Genomic DNA, 19,301 nt, shown 5'->3' with positions numbered 1-19,301 from the left:
AAATATTCTTATAGAGGGTTTCTACAACAACAGACACCATAAACATTGGCTCATACACCTGGTCTTCTTTATGGGACAATATTCTTCATGTCTCCACACCTAAAACAGTTTTTTTATTTCAGTCATTCCTACACCTTATTTTCCTCTATGGACAATATTCTTACAGTATAGTTTCTACAACAACAAGCACCATAAACAACTTGTTATTTCAGCTCATGTCTCCACACCTGGTCTCTCTCTATAGGACAATATTCTTACAGTATAGTTTCTACAACAACAGGCACCATAAACAACTTGTTATTTCCAGCTCATGTCTCCACACCTGGTCTTCTCCTATAGGACAATATTCTTACAGTATAGTTTCACAACAACAGGCACCATAAACAACTTGTTATTTCAGCTCATGTCTCCACACCTGGTCTTCCTCTATAGGACAATATTCTTACAGTATAGTTTCTACAACAACAGGCACCAAATAAACAACTTGGCATTCTCAGCTCATGTCCCATAACCTATTCTCTTTATCGGACAATATTCTTACAGTATAGTTTCTACAAACAATAGGCACCATAAACAACATTTTATCCATGCACACCTGGTCTCTTCCTATGGATACACTCTAGTATAGTTTCTACAACAACAGGCACCATAAACAAATCTTGATTTCATGTCATGTCTCCACACCTGTTTCCTCTATAGACAATATTCCAGTATAGTCTACAACAAAGCACCATAAACAACTTGTTATTCCAGCAAGCTCATGTCTCCACACCATATCTCTCTCTATGGGACAATATTCTTACAGTATAGTTTAGACAACAACAGGCACCATAAACAACATTGTTATTCCAGCTCATGTCTCTCCACCTGGTCTCTTCTCCTCTAGGACAATATTCTTACAGTATAGTTTCTAACAACAACAAGCACCATAAACAACTTGTTATTTCAGCTCATGTCTCCACACCTGGTCTTCCTTTATAGGACAATATTCTTACAGTATAGTTTCTACAACAACAGGCACCATAAACAAGCATTCTTATTTCCAGCCAATATTCTCATGTCTCCACACCTGGTCTTCCTTTATAGGACAATATTCTTACAGTATAGTTTCTACAACAACAGGCACCATAAACAACTTGTTATTTCAGCTCATGTCTCCACACCTGGTCTTCCTTTATAGGACAATATTCTTACAGTATAGTTTCTACAACAACAGGCACCATAAACAACTTGTTATTTCAGCTCATGTCTCCACACCTGGTCTTCCTCTATAGGACAATATTCTTACAGTATAGTTTCATACAACAACAGGCACCATAAACAACTTGTTATTTCAGCTCATGTCTCCACACCTGGTCTTCCTTTATGGGACAATATTCTTACAGTATAGTTTCTACAACAACAGGCACCATAAACAACTTGTTATTTCAGCTCATGTCTCCACACCTGGTCTTCCTCTATAGGACAATATTCTTACAGTATAGTTTCTACAACAACAGGCACCATAAACAACTTGTTTTTTTCAGCTCATGTCTCCACACCTGGTCTTCCTCTATAGGACAATATTCTTACAGTATAGTTTCTACAACAACAGGCACCATAAACAACTTGTTATTTCAGCTCATGTCTCCACACCTGGTCTTCCTTTATAGGACAATATTCTTACAGTATAGTTTCTACAACAACAGGCACCATAAACAACATTTTATTTCAGCTCATGTCTCCACACCTGGTCTTCCTCTATAGGACAATATTCTTACAGTATAGTTTCTACAACAACAGGCACCATAAACAACTTTTATTTCGAGCTCATGTCTCCACACCTGGTCTTCCTTTATGGGACAATATTCTTACAGTATAGTTTCTACAACAACAGGCACCATAAACAACTTGTTATTTCAGCTCATGTCTCCACACCTGGTCTTCCTTTATAGGACAATATTCTTACAGTATAGTTTCTACAACAACAAGGCACCATAAACAACTTGTTATTTCAGCTCATGTCTCCACACTGGGTCTTCCTTTATAGGACAATATTCTTACAGTATAGTTTCTACAACAACAGGCACCATAAACAACTTGTTATTTTAGCTCATGTCTCCACACCTGGTCTTCCTTTATAGGACAATATTCTTACAGTATAGTTTCTACAACAACAGGCACCATAAACAACTTTTTATTTCAGCTCATGTCTCCACACCTGGTCTTCCTCTATGGGACAATATTCTTACAGTATAGTTTCTACAACAACAGGCACCATAAACAACATTTTATTTCAGCTCATGTCTCCACACCTGGTCTTCCTCTATAGGACAATATTCTTACAGTATAGTTTCTACAACAACAAGCACCATAAACAACTTGTTATTTCATGTCATGTCTCCACACCTGGTCTTTCAGAGGATATTCTCACAGTATAGTTTCTCCACCATAAACAATTGTTATTTCAGCTCATGTCTCCACTGGTCTTCTCTATAGGACAATATTCTTACAGTATAGTTTCTACAACAACAGGCACCATAAACAACTTGTTTATTTAGCTCATGTCTCCACACCTGGTCTTCCTTTATAGGACAATATTCTTACAGTATAGTTTCTACAACAACAGGCACCATAAACAACTTGTTATTCCAGCTCATGTCTCCACACCTGGTCTTCCTTTATGGGACAATATTCTTACAGTATAGTTTCTACAACAACAGGCACCATAAACAACTTGTTATTTTAAGCTCATGTCTCCACACCTGGTCTTCCTCTATAGGACAATATTCTTACAGTATAGTTTCTACAACAACAAGCACCATAAACAACTTGTTATTCCAGCTCATGTCTCCACACCTGGTCTTCCTTATAGGACAATATTCTTACAGTATAGTTTCTACAACAACAAGCACCATAAACAACTTGTTATTCCAGCTCATGTCTCCACACCTGGTCTTCCTCTATAGGACAATATTCTTACAGTATAGTTTCTACAACAACAGGCACCATAAACAACTTATTTCAGCTCATGTCTCCACACCTGGTCTTCCTCTATAGGAAAATATTCTTACAGTATAGTTTCTACAACAACAGGCACCATAAACAACTTTTTATTTCAGCTCATGTCTCCACACCTGGTCTTCCTCTATAGGACAATATTCTTACAGTATAGTTTCTACAACAACAGGCACCATAAACAACTTGTTATTCCAGCTCATGTCTCCACACCTGGTCTTCCTTTATAGGACAATATTCTTACAGTATAGTTTCTACAACAACAGGCACCATAAACAACTTGTTATTTCAGCTCATGTCTCCACACCTGGTCTTCCTCTATAGGACAATATTCTTACAGTATAGTTTATACAACAAAAGGCACCATAAACAACTTGTTATTTCTAGCTCATGTCTCCACACCTGGTCTCTCCTCTATAGGACAATATTCTTACAGTATAGTTTCTACAACAACAGGCACCATAAACAACATGTTATTTCAGCTCATGTCTCCACACCTGGTCTTCCTTTATAGGACAATATTCTTACAGTATAGTTTCTACAACAACAGGCACCATAAACAACTTGTTATTTCAGCTCATGTCTCCACACCTGGTCTTCCTTTATAGGACAATATTCTTACAGTATAGTTTCTACAACAACAGGCACCATAAACAACTTGTTATTTCAGCTCATGTCTCCACACCTGGTCTTCCTCTATAGGACAATATTCTTACAGTATAGTTTCTACAACAACAGGCACCATAAACAACTTGTTATTTCAGCTCATGTCTCCACACCTGGTCTTCCTTTATAGGACAATATTCTTACAGTATAGTTTCTACAACAACAGGCACCATAAACAACTTTTTTATTTCAGCTCATGTCTCCACACCTGGTCTTCCTCTATAGGACAATATTCTTACAGTATAGTTTCTACAACAACAGGCACCATAAACAACTTTTATTTCAGCTCATGTCTCCACACCTGGTCTTCCTCTATAGGACAATATTCTTACAGTATAGTTTCTACAACAACAGGCACCATAAACAACTTTTTATTTCATGTCATGTCTCCACACCTGGTCCTCTATAGGACAATATTCTTACAGTATAGTTTCTACAACAACAGGCACCATAAACAACTTGTTTTTTTGCTCATCTCCACACCTGGTCTTCCTTTATAGGACAATATTCTTACAGTATAGTTTCTACAACAACAGGCACCATAAACAACATTCTTATTTTAGCTCATGTCTCCACACCTGGTCTTCCTCTATAGGACAATATTCTTACAGTATAGTTTCTACAACAACAGGCACCATAAACAACATTTTATTTAAGCTCATGTCTCCACACCTGGTCTTCCTCTATAGGACAATATTCTTACAGTATAGTTTCTACAACAACAGGCACCATAAACAACATTTTATTTCAGCTCATGTCTCCACACCTGGTCTTCCTCTATAGGACAATATTCTTACAGTATAGTTTCTACAACAACAGGCACCATAAACAACTTGTTATTTCAGCTCATGTCTCCACACCTGGTCTTCCTCTTTATAGGACAATATTCTTACAGTATAGTTTCTACAACAACAGGCACCATAAACAACTTGTTATTCCAGCTCATGTCTCCACACCTGGTCTTCCTCTATATGGACAATATTCTTACAGTATAGTTTCTACAACAACTTAGGCACCATAAACAACTTGTTATTTCCAGCTCATGTCTCCACACCTGGTCTTCCTCTATAGGACAATATTCTTACAGTATAGTTTCTACAACAACAGGCACCATAAACAACTTGTTATTTCAGCTCATGTCTCCACACCTGGTCTTCCTCTATAGGACAATATTCTTACAGTATAGTTTCTACAACAACAGGCACCATAAACAACTTGTTATTTCAGCTCATGTCTCCACACCTGGTCTTCCTCTATAGGACAATATTCTTACAGTATAGTTTCTACAACAACAGGCACCATAAACAACTTGTTATTTCAGCTCATGTCTCCACACCTGGTCTTCCTCTATAGGACAATATTCTTACAGTATAGTTTCTACAACAACAGGCACCATAAACAACTTGTTATTTCAGCTCATGTCTCCACACCTGGTCTTCCTTTATGGGACAATATTCTTACAGTATAGTTTCTACAACAACAGGCACCATAAACAACTTGTTATTTCAGCTCATGTCTCCACACCTGGTCTTCCTCTATGGGACAATATTCTTACAGTATAGTTTCTACAACAACAGGCACCATAAACAACTTGTTATTTCAGCTCATGTCTCCACACCTGGTCTTCCTCTATAGGACAATATTCTTACAGTATAGTTTCTACAACAACAGGCACCATAAACAACTTTTTATTTCAGCTCATGTCTCCACACCTGGTCTTCCTCTATAGGACAATATTCTTACAGTATAGTTTCTACAACAACAGGCACCATAAACAACTTGTTATTTCAGCTCATGTCTCCACACCTGGTCTTCCTCTATAGGACAATATTCTTACAGTATAGTTTCTACAACAACAGGCACCATAAACAACTTGTTATTTCAGCTCATGTCTCCACACCTGGTCTTCCTCTATAAGACAATATTCTTACAGTATAGTTTCTACAACAACAGGCACCATAAACAACATTTTATTTCAGCTCATGTCTCCACACCTCTGGTCTTCCTCTTATAGGACAACTTGTTATTCTTACAGTATAGTTTCTACAACAACAGGCACCATAAACAACTTGTTATTTCAGCTCATGTCTCCACACCTGGTCTTCCTTTATAGGACAATATTCTTACAGTATAGTTTCTACAACAACAGGCACCATAAACAACTTGTTATTTCAGCTCATGTCTCCACACCTGGTCTTCCTCTATGGGACAATATTCTTACAGTATAGTTTCTACAACAACAGGCACCATAAACAACTTGTTATTTCAGCTCATGTCTCCACACCTGGTCTTCCTTTATAGGACAATATTCTTACAGTATAGTTTCTACAACAACAGGCACCATAAACAACTTGTTATTTCAGCTCATGTCTCCACACCTGGTCTTCCTTTATAGGACAATATTCTTACAGTATAGTTTCTACAACAACAGGCACCATAAACAACTTGTTATTTCAGCTCATGTCTCCACACCTGGTCTTCCTCTATGGGACAATATTCTTACAGTATAGTTTCTACAACAACAGGCACCATAAACAACATTTTATTTCAGCTCATGTCTCCACACCTGGTCTTCCTCTATAGGACAATATTCTTACAGTATAGTTTCTACAACAACAGGCACCATAAACAACTTGTTATTTCAGCTCATGTCTCCACACCTGGTCTTCCTCTATAGGACAATATTCTTACAGTATAGTTTCTACAACAACAGGCACCATAAACAACTTGTTATTTCAGCTCATGTCTCCACACCTGGTCTTCCTTTATAGGACAATATTCTTACAGTATAGTTTCTACAACAACAGGCACCATAAACAACTTTTATTTCAGCTCATGTCTCCACACCTGGTCTTCCTCTATAGGACAATATTCTTGCAGTATAGTTTCTACAACAACAGGCACCATAAACAACTTGTTATTTCAGCTCATGTCTCCACACCTGGTCTTCCTCTATAGGACAATATTCTTACAGTATAGTTTCTACAACAACAGGCACCATAAACAACTTGTTATTTCAGCTCATGTCTCCACACCTGGTCTTCCTCTATAGGACAATATTCTTACAGTATAGTTTCTACAACAACAGGCACCATAAACAACTTGTTATTTCAGCTCATGTCTCCACACCTGGTCTTCCTCTATAGGACAATATTCTTACAGTATAGTTTCTACAACAACAGGCACCATAAACAACTTGTTATTTCAGCTCATGTCTCCACACCTGGTCTTCCTCTATAGGACAATATTCTTACAGTATAGTTTCTACAACAACAGGCACCATAAACAACTTGTTTATTTCAGCTCATGTCTCCACACCTGGTCTTCCTCTATAGGACAATATTCTTACAGTATAGTTTCTACAACAACAGGCACCATAAACAACTTGTTATTTCAGCTCATGTCTCCACACCTGGTCTTCCTCTATAGGACAATATTCTTACAGTATAGTTTCTACAACAACAGGCACCATAAACAACTTGTTATTTCAGCTCATGTCTCCACACCTGGTCTTCCTCTATAGGACAATATTCTTACAGTATAGTTTCTACAACAACAGGCACCATAAACAACTTGTTATTTCAGCTCATGTCTCCACACCTGGTCTTCCTCTATAGGACAATATTCTTACAGTATAGTTTCTACAACAACAGGCACCATAAACAACTTGTTATTTTGTTATGTTCCACACCTGGTCTTTCATGACAATATTCTTACAGTATAGTTTCTACAACAACAGGCACCATAAACAACTGGTCTCTCCTTTTATGGGACAATATTCTTACAGTATAGTTTCTACAACAACAGGCACCATAAACAACTTGTTATTTCAGCTCATGTCTCCACACCTGGTCTTCCTCTATAGGACAATATTCTTACAGTATAGTTTCTACAACAACAGGCACCATAAACAACTTGTTATTTCAGCTCATGTCTCCACACCTGGTCTTCCTTTATAGGACAATATTCTTACAGTATAGTTTCTACAACAACAGGCACCATAAACAACTCATGTTATTTCTCTATAGACAATATTCATGTCTACAACAACTGGCACTTCCTTTTATTTCAGACAATATTCCTTACAGTATAGTTTCTACAACAACAGGCACCATAAACAACTTTTTATTTCAGCTCATGTCTCCACACCTGGTCTTCCTCTATAGGACAATATTCTTACAGTATAGTTTCTACAACAACAGGCACCATAAACAACTTGTTATTTCAGCTCATGTCTCCACACCTGGTCTTCCTCTATAGGACAATATTCTTACAGTATAGTTTCTACAACAACAGGCACCATAAACAACTTGTTATTTCAGCTCATGTCTCCACACCTGGTCTTCCTCTATAGGACAATATTCTTACAGTATAGTTTCTACAACAACAGGCACCATAAACAACTTGTTATTTCAGCTCATGTCTCCACACCTGGTCTTCCTTTATAGGACAATATTCTTACAGTATAGTTTCTACAACAACAGGCACCATAAACAACTTGTTATTTCAGCTCATGTCTCCACACCTGGTCTTTCTCTATAGGACAATATTCTTACAGTATAGTTTCTACAACAACAGGCACCATAAACAACTTATTTCAGCTCATGTCTCCACACCTGGTCTTCCTCTATAGGAAAATATTCTTACAGTATAGTTTCTACAACAACAGGCACCATAAACAACTTGTTATTTCAGCTCATGTCTCCACACCTGGTCTTCCTTTATAGGACAATATTCTTACAGTATAGTTTCTACAACAACAGGCACCATAAACAACTTGTTATTTCAGCTCATGTCTCCACACCTGGTCTTCCTCTATAGGACAATATTCTTACAGTATAGTTTCTACAACAACAGGCACCATAAACAACTTGTTATTTCAGCTCATGTCTCCACACCTGGTCTTCCTCTATAGGACAATATTCTTACAGTATAGTTTCTACAACAACAGGCACCATAAACAACTTGTTATTTCAGCTCATGTCTCCACACCTGGTCTTCCTTTATAGGACAATATTCTTACAGTATAGTTTCTACAACAACAGGCACCATAAACAAATTGTTATTTCAGCTCATGTCTCCACACCTGGTCTTCCTCTATAGGACAATATTCTTACAGTATAGTTTCTACAACAACAGGCACCATAAACAACTTGTTAACAACCTGCACAATATTCATAAACCATAAACAACTTTTATTTCAGCTCATGTCTCCACACCTGGTCTTCCTCTATAGGACAATATTCTTACAGTATAGTTTCTACAACAACAGGCACCATAAACAACTTGTTATTTCAGCTCATGTCTCCACACCTGGTCTTCCTCTATAGGACAATATTCTTACAGTATAGTTTCTACAACAACAGGCACCATAAACAACATTTTATTTCAGCTCATGTCTCCACACCTGGTCTTCCTCTATAGGACAATATTCTTACAGTATAGTTTCTACAACAACAGGCACCATAAACAACTTTTATTTCAGCTCATGTCTCCACACCTGGTCTTCCTCTATAGGACAATATTCTTACAGTATAGTTTCTACAACAACAGGCACCATAAACAACATTTTATTTCAGCTCATGTCTCCACACCTGGTCTTCCTTTATACAACAACAGGACAATATTCTTACAGTATAGTTTCTACAACAACAGGCACCATAAACAACTTTTTATTTAAGCTCATGTCTCCACACCTGGTCTTCCTTTATAGGACAATATTCTTACAGTATAGTTTCTACAACAACAGGCACCATAAACAACTTGTTATTTTAGCTCATGTCTCCACACCTGGTCTTCCTCTATAGGACAATATTCTTACAGTATAGTTTCTACAACAACAAGCACCATAAACAACTTGTTATTCCAGCTCATGTCTCCACACCTGGTCTTCCTCTATAGGACAATATTCTTACAGTATAGTTTCTACAACAACAAGCACCATAAACAACTTGTTATTTCAGCTCATGTCTCCACACCTGGTCTTCCTCTATAGGACAATATTCTTACAGTATAGTTTCTACAACAACAAGCACCATAAACAACTTGTTATTTCAGCTCATGTCTCCACACCTGGTCTTCCTCTATAGGACAATATTCTTACAGTATAGTTTCTACAACAACAGGCACCATACAACAACTTGTTATTTCAGCTCATGTCTCCACACCTGGTCTTCCTTTATAGGACAATATTCTTACAGTATAGTTTCTACAACAACAGGCACCATAAACAACTTGTTATTTCAGCTCATGTCTCCACACCTGGTCTTCCTTTATAGGACAATATTCTTACAGTATAGTTTCTACAACAACAGGCACCATAAACAACTTGTTATTTCAGCTCATGTCTCCACACCTGGTCTTCCTCTATAGGACAATATTCTTACAGTATAGTTTCTACAACAACAGGCACCATAAACAACTTGTTATTTCAGCTCATGTCTCCACACCTGGTCTTCCTCTATAGGACAATATTCTTACAGTATAGTTTCTACAACAACAGGCACCATAAACAACTTGTTATTTCAGCTCATGTCTCCACACCAAGTCTTCCTCTATAGGACAGTATTCTTACAGTATAGTTTCTACAACAACAGGCACCATAAACAACTTGTTATTTCAGCTCATGTCTCCACACCTGGTCTTCCTCTATAGGACAATATTCTTACAGTATAGTTTCTACAACAACAGGCACCATAAACAACTTGTTATTTCAGTCTCATGTCTCCACACCTGGTCTTCCTTTATAGGACAATATTCTTACAGTATAGTTTCTACAACAACAGGCACCATAAACAACTTGTTATTCCAGCTCATGTCTCCACACCTGGTGTTCCTCTATAGTACAATATTCTTACAGTATAGACAACAACAGGCACCATAAACAACATTTTATTCCAGCTCATGTCTCCACACCTGGTTTTGCTCTATAGGACAATATTCTTACAGTATAGTTTCTACAACAACAGGCACCATAAACAACTTGTTATTTCAGCTCATGTCTCCACACCTGGTCTTCCTTTATAGGACAATATTCTTACAGTATAGTTTCTACAACAACAGGCACCATAAACAACTTGTTATTTCAGCTCATGTCTCCACACCTGGTCTTCCTTTATAGGACAATATTCTTACAGTATAGTTTCTACAACAACAGGCACCATAAACAACTTGTTATTTCAGCTCATGTCTCCACACCTGGTCTTCCTTTATAGGACAATATTCTTACAGTATAGTTTCTACAACAACAGGCACCATAAACAACTTGTTATTTCAGCTCATGTCTCCACACCTGGTCTTCCTCTATAGGACAATATTCTTACAGTATAGTTTCTACAACAACAGGCACCATAAACAACATTTTATTTCAGCTCATGTCTCCACACCTGGTCTTCCTTTATAGGACAATATTCTTACAGTATAGTTTCTACAACAACAGGCACCATAAACAACTTGTTATTTCAGCTCATGTCTCCACACCTGGTCTTCCTTTATAGGACAATATTCTTACAGTATAGTTTCTACAACAACAGGCACCATAAACAACTTATTTCAGCTCATGTCTCCACACCTGGTCTTCCTCTATAGGAAAATATTCTTACAGTATAGTTTCTACAACAACAGGCACCATAAACAACTTGTTATTTCGTGCTCATGTCTCCACACCTGGTCTTCCTTTATAGGACAATATTCTTACAGTATAGTTTCTACAACAACAGGCACCATAAACAACATTTTATTTAAGCTCATGTCTCCACACCTGGTCTTCCTCCATAGGACAATATTCTTACAGTATAGTTTCTACAACAACAGGCACCATAAACAAATTTTTATTTCAGGTCATGTCTCCACACCTGGTCTTCCTCTATAGGACAATATTCTTACAGTATAGTTTCTACAACAACAGGCACCATAAACAACTTGTTATTTCAGCTCATGTCTCCACACCTGGTCTTCCTCTATAGGACAATATTCTTACAATATAGTTTCTACAACAACAGGCACCAAAAAAAACATTTTATTTTAGCTCATGTCTCCACACCTGGTCTTTTTTTATAGGACAATATTCTTACAGTATAGTTTCTACAACAACAAGCACCATAAACAACTTGTTATTTCAGCTCATGTCTCCACACCTGGTCTTCCTTTATAGGACAATATTCTTACAGTATAGTTTCTACAACAACAGGCACCATAAACAACTTTTTATTTCAGCTCATGTCTCCACACCTGGTCTTCCTCTATAGGAAAATATTCTTTCAATATAGTTTCTACAACAACAGGCACCATAAACAACTTGTTATTTCAGCTCATGTCTCCACACCTGGTCTTCCTTTATAGGACAATATTCTTACAGTATAGTTTCTACAACAACAGGCACCATAAACAACTTGTTATTCCAGCTCATGTCTCCACACCTGGTCTTCCTCTATAGGACAATATTCTTACAGTATAGTTTCTACAACAACAAGCACCATAAACAACTTGTTATTCCAGCTCATGTCTCCACACCTGGTCTTCCTCTATAGGACAATATTCTTACAGTATAGTTTCTACAACAACAGGCACCATAAACAACTTGTTATTTCAGCTCATGTCTCCACACCTGGTCTTCCTCTATAGGACAATATTCTTACAGTATAGTTTCTACAACAACAGGCACCATAAACAACTTGTTATTTCAGCTCATGTCTCCACACCTGGTCTTCCTCTATAGGACAATATTCTTACAGTATAGTTTCTACAACAACAGGCACCATAAACAACTTGTTATTTCAGCTCATGTCTCCACACCTGGTCTTCCTTTATAGGACAATATTCTTACAGTATAGTTTCTACAACAACAGGCACCATAAACAACTTGTTATTTCAGCTCATGTCTCCACACCTGGTCTTCCTCTATAGGACAATATTCTTACAGTATAGTTTCTACAACAACAGGCACCATAAACAACTTGTTATTTCAGCTCATGTCTCCACACCTGGTCTTCCTCTATAGGACAATATTCTTACAGTATAGTTTCTACAACAACAGGCACCATAAACAACTTGTTATTTCGTGTCATGTCTCCACACCAGGTCTTCCTTTATCGGACAATATTCTTACAGTATAGTTTCTACAACAACAGGCACCATAAACAACTTGTTATTTCATGTCATGTCTCCACACCTGGTCTTCCTCTATAGGACAATATTCTTACAGTATAGTTTCTACAACAACAGGCACCATAAACAACTTGTTATTTTATCTCATATCTCCACACCTGGTCTTCCTTTATAGGACAATATTCTTACAGTATAGTTTCTACAACAACAGGCACCATAAACAACTTGTTATTTCAGCTCATGTCTCCACACCTGGTCTTCCTCTATAGGACAATATTCTTACAGTATAGTTTCTACAACAACAGGCACCATAAACAACTTGTTATTTCAGCTCATGTCTCATGTCTCCACACCTGGTCTTCCTCTATAGGACAATATTCTTACAGTATAGTTTCTACAACAACAGGCACCATAAACAACATTTTATTTAAGCTCATGTCTCCACACCTGGTCTTCCTCTATAGGACAATATTCTTACAGTATAGTTTCTACAACAACTAGCACCATAAACAACATTTTATTTCAGCTCATGTCTCCACACCTGGTCTTCCTCTATAGGACAATATTCTTACAGTATAGTTTCTACAACAACAGGCACCATAAACAACATTTTATTTAAGCTCATGTCTCCACACCTGGTCTTCCTTTATAGGACAATATTCTTACAGTATAGTTTCTACAACAACAGGCACCATAAACAACATTTTATTTAAGCTCATGTCTCCACACCTGGTCTTTCTTTATAGGACAATATTCTTACAGTATAGTTTCTACAACAACAAGCACCATAAACAACTTGAATATTAGCTCATGTCTCCACACCTGGTCTTCCTCTATAGGACAATATTCTTACAGTATAGTTTCTACAACAACAAGCACCATAAACAACTTGTTATTCCAGCTCATGTCTCCACACCTGGTCTTCCTCTATAGGACAATATTCTTACAGTATAGTTTCTACAACAACAAGCACCATAAACAACTTGTTATTCCAGCTCATGTCTCCACACCTGGTCTTCCTCTATAGGACAATATTCTTACAGTATAGTTTCTACAACAACAGGCACCATAAACAACTTGTTATTTCAGCTCATGTCTCCACACCTGGTCTTCCTCTATAGGACAATATTCTTACAGTATAGTTTCTACAACAACAGGCACCATAAACAACTTGTTATTTCAGCTCATGTCTCCACACCTGGTCTTCTCTCTATAGGACAATATTCTTACAGTATAGTTTCTACAACAACAGGCACCATAAACAACTTGTTATTTCAGCTCATGTCTCCACACCTGGTCTTCCTCTATAGGACAATATTCTTACAGTATAGTTTCTACAACAACAGGCACCATAAACAACTTGTTATTTCAGCTCATGTCTCCACACCTGGTCTTCCTCTATAGGACAATATTCTTACAGTATAGTTTCTACAACAACAGGCACCATAAACAACTTGTTATTTCAGCTCATGTCTCCACACCTGGTCTTCCTCTATAGGACAATATTCTTACAGTATAGTTTCTACAACAACAGGCACCATAAACAACTTGTTATTTCAGCTCATGTCTCCACACCTGGTCTTCCTCTATAGGACAATATTCTTACAGTATAGTTTCTACAACAACAGGCACCATAAACAACTTGTTATTTCAGCTCATGTCTCCACACCTGGTCTTCCTTTATAGGACAATATTCTTACAGTATAGTTTCTACAACAACAGGCACCATAAACAACTTGTTATTTCAGCTCATGTCTCCACACCTGGTCTTCCTCTATAGGCACCATAAACAAAGGCACCATAAACAATTGTTATTTCAGCTCATGTCTCCACACCTGGTCTTCCTCTATAGGACAATATTCTTACAGTATAGTTTCTACAACAACAGGCACCATAAACAACTTGTTATTTCATGTCTCATGTCTCCACACCTGGTCTTTCTTTATAGGACAATATTCTTACAGTATAGTTTCTACAACAACAGGCACCATAAACAACTTGTTATTTCAGCTCATGTCTCCACACCTGGTCTTCCTTTATCAGGACAATATTCTTACAGTATAGTTTCTACAACAACAGGCACCATAAACAACTTTTTATTTCAGCTCATGTCTCCACACCTGGTCTTCCTCTATAGGACAATATTCTTACAGTATAGTTTCTACAACAACAGGCACCATAAACAACTTGTTATTTCAGCTCATGTCTCCACACCTGGTCTTCCTTTATAGGACAATATTCTTACAGTATAGTTTCTACAACAACAGGCACCATAAACAACTTGTTATTTCAGCTCATGTCTCCACACCTGGTCTTCCTTTATAGGACAATATTCTTACAGTATAGTTTCTACAACAACAGGCACCATAAACAACTTGTTATTTACAGTATAGTTTCTACAACAACAAGCACCATAAACAACTTGTTAGCTCATGTCTCCACACCTGGTCTTCCTCTATAGGACAATATTCTTACAGTATAGTTTCTACAACAACAGGCACCATAAACAACTTGTTATTTCAGCTCATGTCTCCACACCTGGTCTTCCTCTATAGGACAATATTCTTACAGTATAGTTTCTACAACAACAGGCACCATAAACAACTTGTTATTTCAGCTCATGTCTCCACACCTGGTCTTCCTCTATAGGACAATATTCTTACAGTATAGTTTCTACAACAACAGGCACCATAAACAACTTGTTATTTCAGCTCATGTCTCCACACCTGGTCTTTCTCTATAGGACAATATTCTTACAGTATAGTTTCTACAACAACAGGCACCATAAACAACTTGTTATTTCGTGTCATGTCTCCACACCTGGTCTTCCTCTACAGGACAATATTCTTACAGTATAGTTTCTACAACAACTAGCACCATAAACAACATTTTATTTCAGCTCATGTCTCCACACCTGGTCTTCCTCTATAGGACAATATTCTTACAGTATAGTTTCTACAACAACAGGCACCATAAACAACTTGTTATTCCAGCTCATGTCTCCACACCTGGTCTTCCTCTATAGGACAATATTCTTACAGTATAGTTTCTACAACAACAAGCACCATAAACAACTTGTTATTCCAGCTCATGTCTCCACACCTGGTCTTCCTCTATAGGACAATATTCTTACAGTATAGTTTCTACAACAACAGGCACCATAAACAACTTGTTATTTCAGCTCATGTCTCCACACCTGGTCTTCCTTTATAGGACAATATTCTTACAGTATAGTTTCTACAACAACAGGCACCATAAACAACTTGTTATTTCAGCTCATGTCTCCACACCTGGTCTTCCTTTATAGGACAATATTCTTACAGTATAGTTTCTACAACAACAGGCACCATAAACAACTTTTTATTTCAGCTCATGTCTCCACACCTGGTCTTCCTCTATAGGACAATATTCTTACAGTATAGTTTCTACAACAACAGGCACCATAAACAACATTTTATTTCAGCTCATGTCTCCACACCTGGTCTTCCTTTATAGGACAATATTCTTACAGTATAGTTTCTACAACAACAGGCACCATAAACAACTTGTTATTTCAGCTCATGTCTCCACACCTGGTCTTCCTCTATAGGACAATATTCTTACAGTATAGTTTCTACAACAACAGGCACCATAAACAACTTATTTATTTCTATAGGACAAGCTCATGTCTCCACACCTGGTCTTCCTCTATAGGACAATATTCTTACAGTATAGTTTCTACAACAACAGGCACCATAAACAACTTGTTATTTCAGCTCATGTCTCCACACCTGGTCTTCCTTTATCGGACAATATTCTTACAGTATAGTTTCTACAACAACAGGCACCATAAACAACATTTTATTTAAGCTCATGTCTCCACACCTGGTCTTCCTCTATAGGACAATATTCTTACAGTATAGTTTCTACAACAACAGGCACCATAAACAACTTGTTATTTCATCTCATATCTCCACACCTGGTCTTTCTTTATAGGACAATATTCTTACAGTATAGTTTCTACAACAACAAGCACCATAAACAACTTGTTATTCCAGCTCATGTCTCCACACCTGGTCTTCCTCTATAGGACAATATTCTTACAGTATAGTTTCTACAACAACAGGCACCATAAACAACTTGTTATTTCAGCTCATGTCTCCACACCTGGTCTTCCTTTATAGGACAATATTCTTACAGTATAGTTTCTACAACAACAGGCACCATAAACAACTTGTTATTACAACAACAGGCACCAGCTCATGTCTCCACACCTGGTCTTCCTTTATAGGACAATATTCTTACAGTATAGTTTCTACAACAACAGGCACCATAAACAACTTGTTATTTCAGCTCATGTCTCCACACCTGGTCTTCCTCTATAGGACAATATTCTTACAGTATAGTTTCTACAACAACAGGCACCATAAACAACTTGTTATTTCAGCTCATGTCTCCACACCTGGTCTTTCTCTATAGGACAATATTCTTACAGTATAGTTTCTACAACAACAGGCACCATAAACAACTTATTTCAGCTCATGTCTCCACACCTGGTCTTCCTCTATAGGACAATATTCTTACAGTATAGTTTCTACAACAACAGGCACCATAAACAACTTGTTATTCCAGCTCATGTCTCCACACCTGGTCTTCCTCTATAGGACAATATTCTTACAGTATAGTTTCTACAACAACAGGCACCATAAACAACTTGTTATTTCAGCTCATGTCTCCACACCTGGTCTTCCTCTATAGGACAATATTCTTACAGTATAGTTTCTACAACAACAGGCACCATAAACAACTTGTTATTTCAGCTCATGTCTCCACACCTGGTCTTCCTCTATAGGACAATATTCTTACAGTATAGTTTCTACAACAACAGGCACCATAAACAACTTGTTATTTCAGCTCATGTCTCCACACCTGGTCTTCCTCTATAGGACAATATTCTTACAGTATAGTTTCTACAACAACAGGCACCATAAACAACTTGTTATTTCAGCTCATGTCTCCACACCTGGTCTTCCTTTATAGGACAATATTCTTACAGTATAGTTTCTACAACAACAGGCACCATAAACAACTTGTTATTTCATGTCATGTCTCCACACCTGGTCTTCCTCTATAGGACAATATTCTTACAGTATAGTTTCTACAACAACAGGCACCATAAACAACTTGTTATTTCAGCTCATGTCTCCACACCTGGTCTTCCTCTATAGGACAATATTCTTACAGTATAGTTTCTACAACAACAGGCACCATAAACAACTTTTTATTTCAGCTCATGTCTCCACACCTGGTCTTCCTCTATAGGACAATATTCTTACACTATAGTTTCTACAACAACAGGCACCATAAACAACATTGTTATTTCAGCTCATGTCTCCACACCTGGTCTTCCTCTATAGGACAATATTCTTACAGTATAGTTTCTACAACAACAGGCACCATAAACAACATTTTATTTAAGCTCATGTCTCCACACCTGGTCTTCCTCCATAGGACAATATTCTTACAGTATAGTTTCTACAACAACAGGCACCATAAACAACATTTTATTTAAGCTCATGTCTCCACACCTGGTCTTCCTTTATAGGACAATATTCTTACAGTATAGTTTCTACAACAACAGGCACCATAAACAACTTGTTATTTCAGCTCATGTCTCCACACCTGGTCTTCCTCTATAGGACAATATTCTTACAGTATAGTTTCTACAACAACAAGCACCATAAACAACTTGTTATTCCAGCTCATGTCTCCACACCTGGTCTTCCTCTATAGGACAATATTCTTACAGTATAGTTTCTACAACAACAAGCACCATAAACAACTTGTTATTCCAGCTCATGTCTCCACACCTGGTCTTCCTCTATAGGACAATATTCTTACAGTATAGTTTCTACAACAACAAGCACCATAAACAACTTGTTATTCCAGCTCATGTCTCCACACCTGGTCTTCCTCTATAGGACAATATTCTTACAGTATAGTTTCTACAACAACAGGCACCATAAACAACTTGTTATTTCAGCTCATGTCTCCACACCTGGTCTTCCTCTATAGGACAATATTCTTACAGTATAGTTTCTACAACAACAGGCACCATAAACAACTTGTTATTTCAGCTCATGTCTCCACACCTGGTCTTCCTCTATAGGACAATATTCTTACAGTATAGTTTCTACAACAACAGGCACCATAAACAACTTGTTATTTCAGCTCATGTCTCCACACCTGGTCTTCCTTTATAGGACAATATTCTTACAGTATAGTTTCTACAACAACAGGCACCATAAACAACTTGTTATTTCAGCTCATGTCTCCACACCTGGTCTTCCTCTTTATAGGACAATATTCTTACAGTATAGTTTCTACAACAACAGGCACCATAAACAACTTGTTATTTCAGCTCATGTCTCCACACCTGGTCTTCCTCTATAGGACAATATTCTTACAGTATAGTTTCTACAACAACAGGCACCATAAACAACTTGTTATTTCAGCTCATGTCTCCACACCTGGTCTTCCTCTATAGGACAATA

The sequence above is a fragment of the Tachypleus tridentatus genome, chromosome 9 (genome assembly GCF_004210375.1).
Source record: "Tachypleus tridentatus isolate NWPU-2018 chromosome 9, ASM421037v1, whole genome shotgun sequence".
NCBI lineage: Eukaryota > Metazoa > Arthropoda > Merostomata > Xiphosura > Limulidae > Tachypleus > Tachypleus tridentatus.
This window is presented reverse-complemented; position numbering follows the sequence as displayed.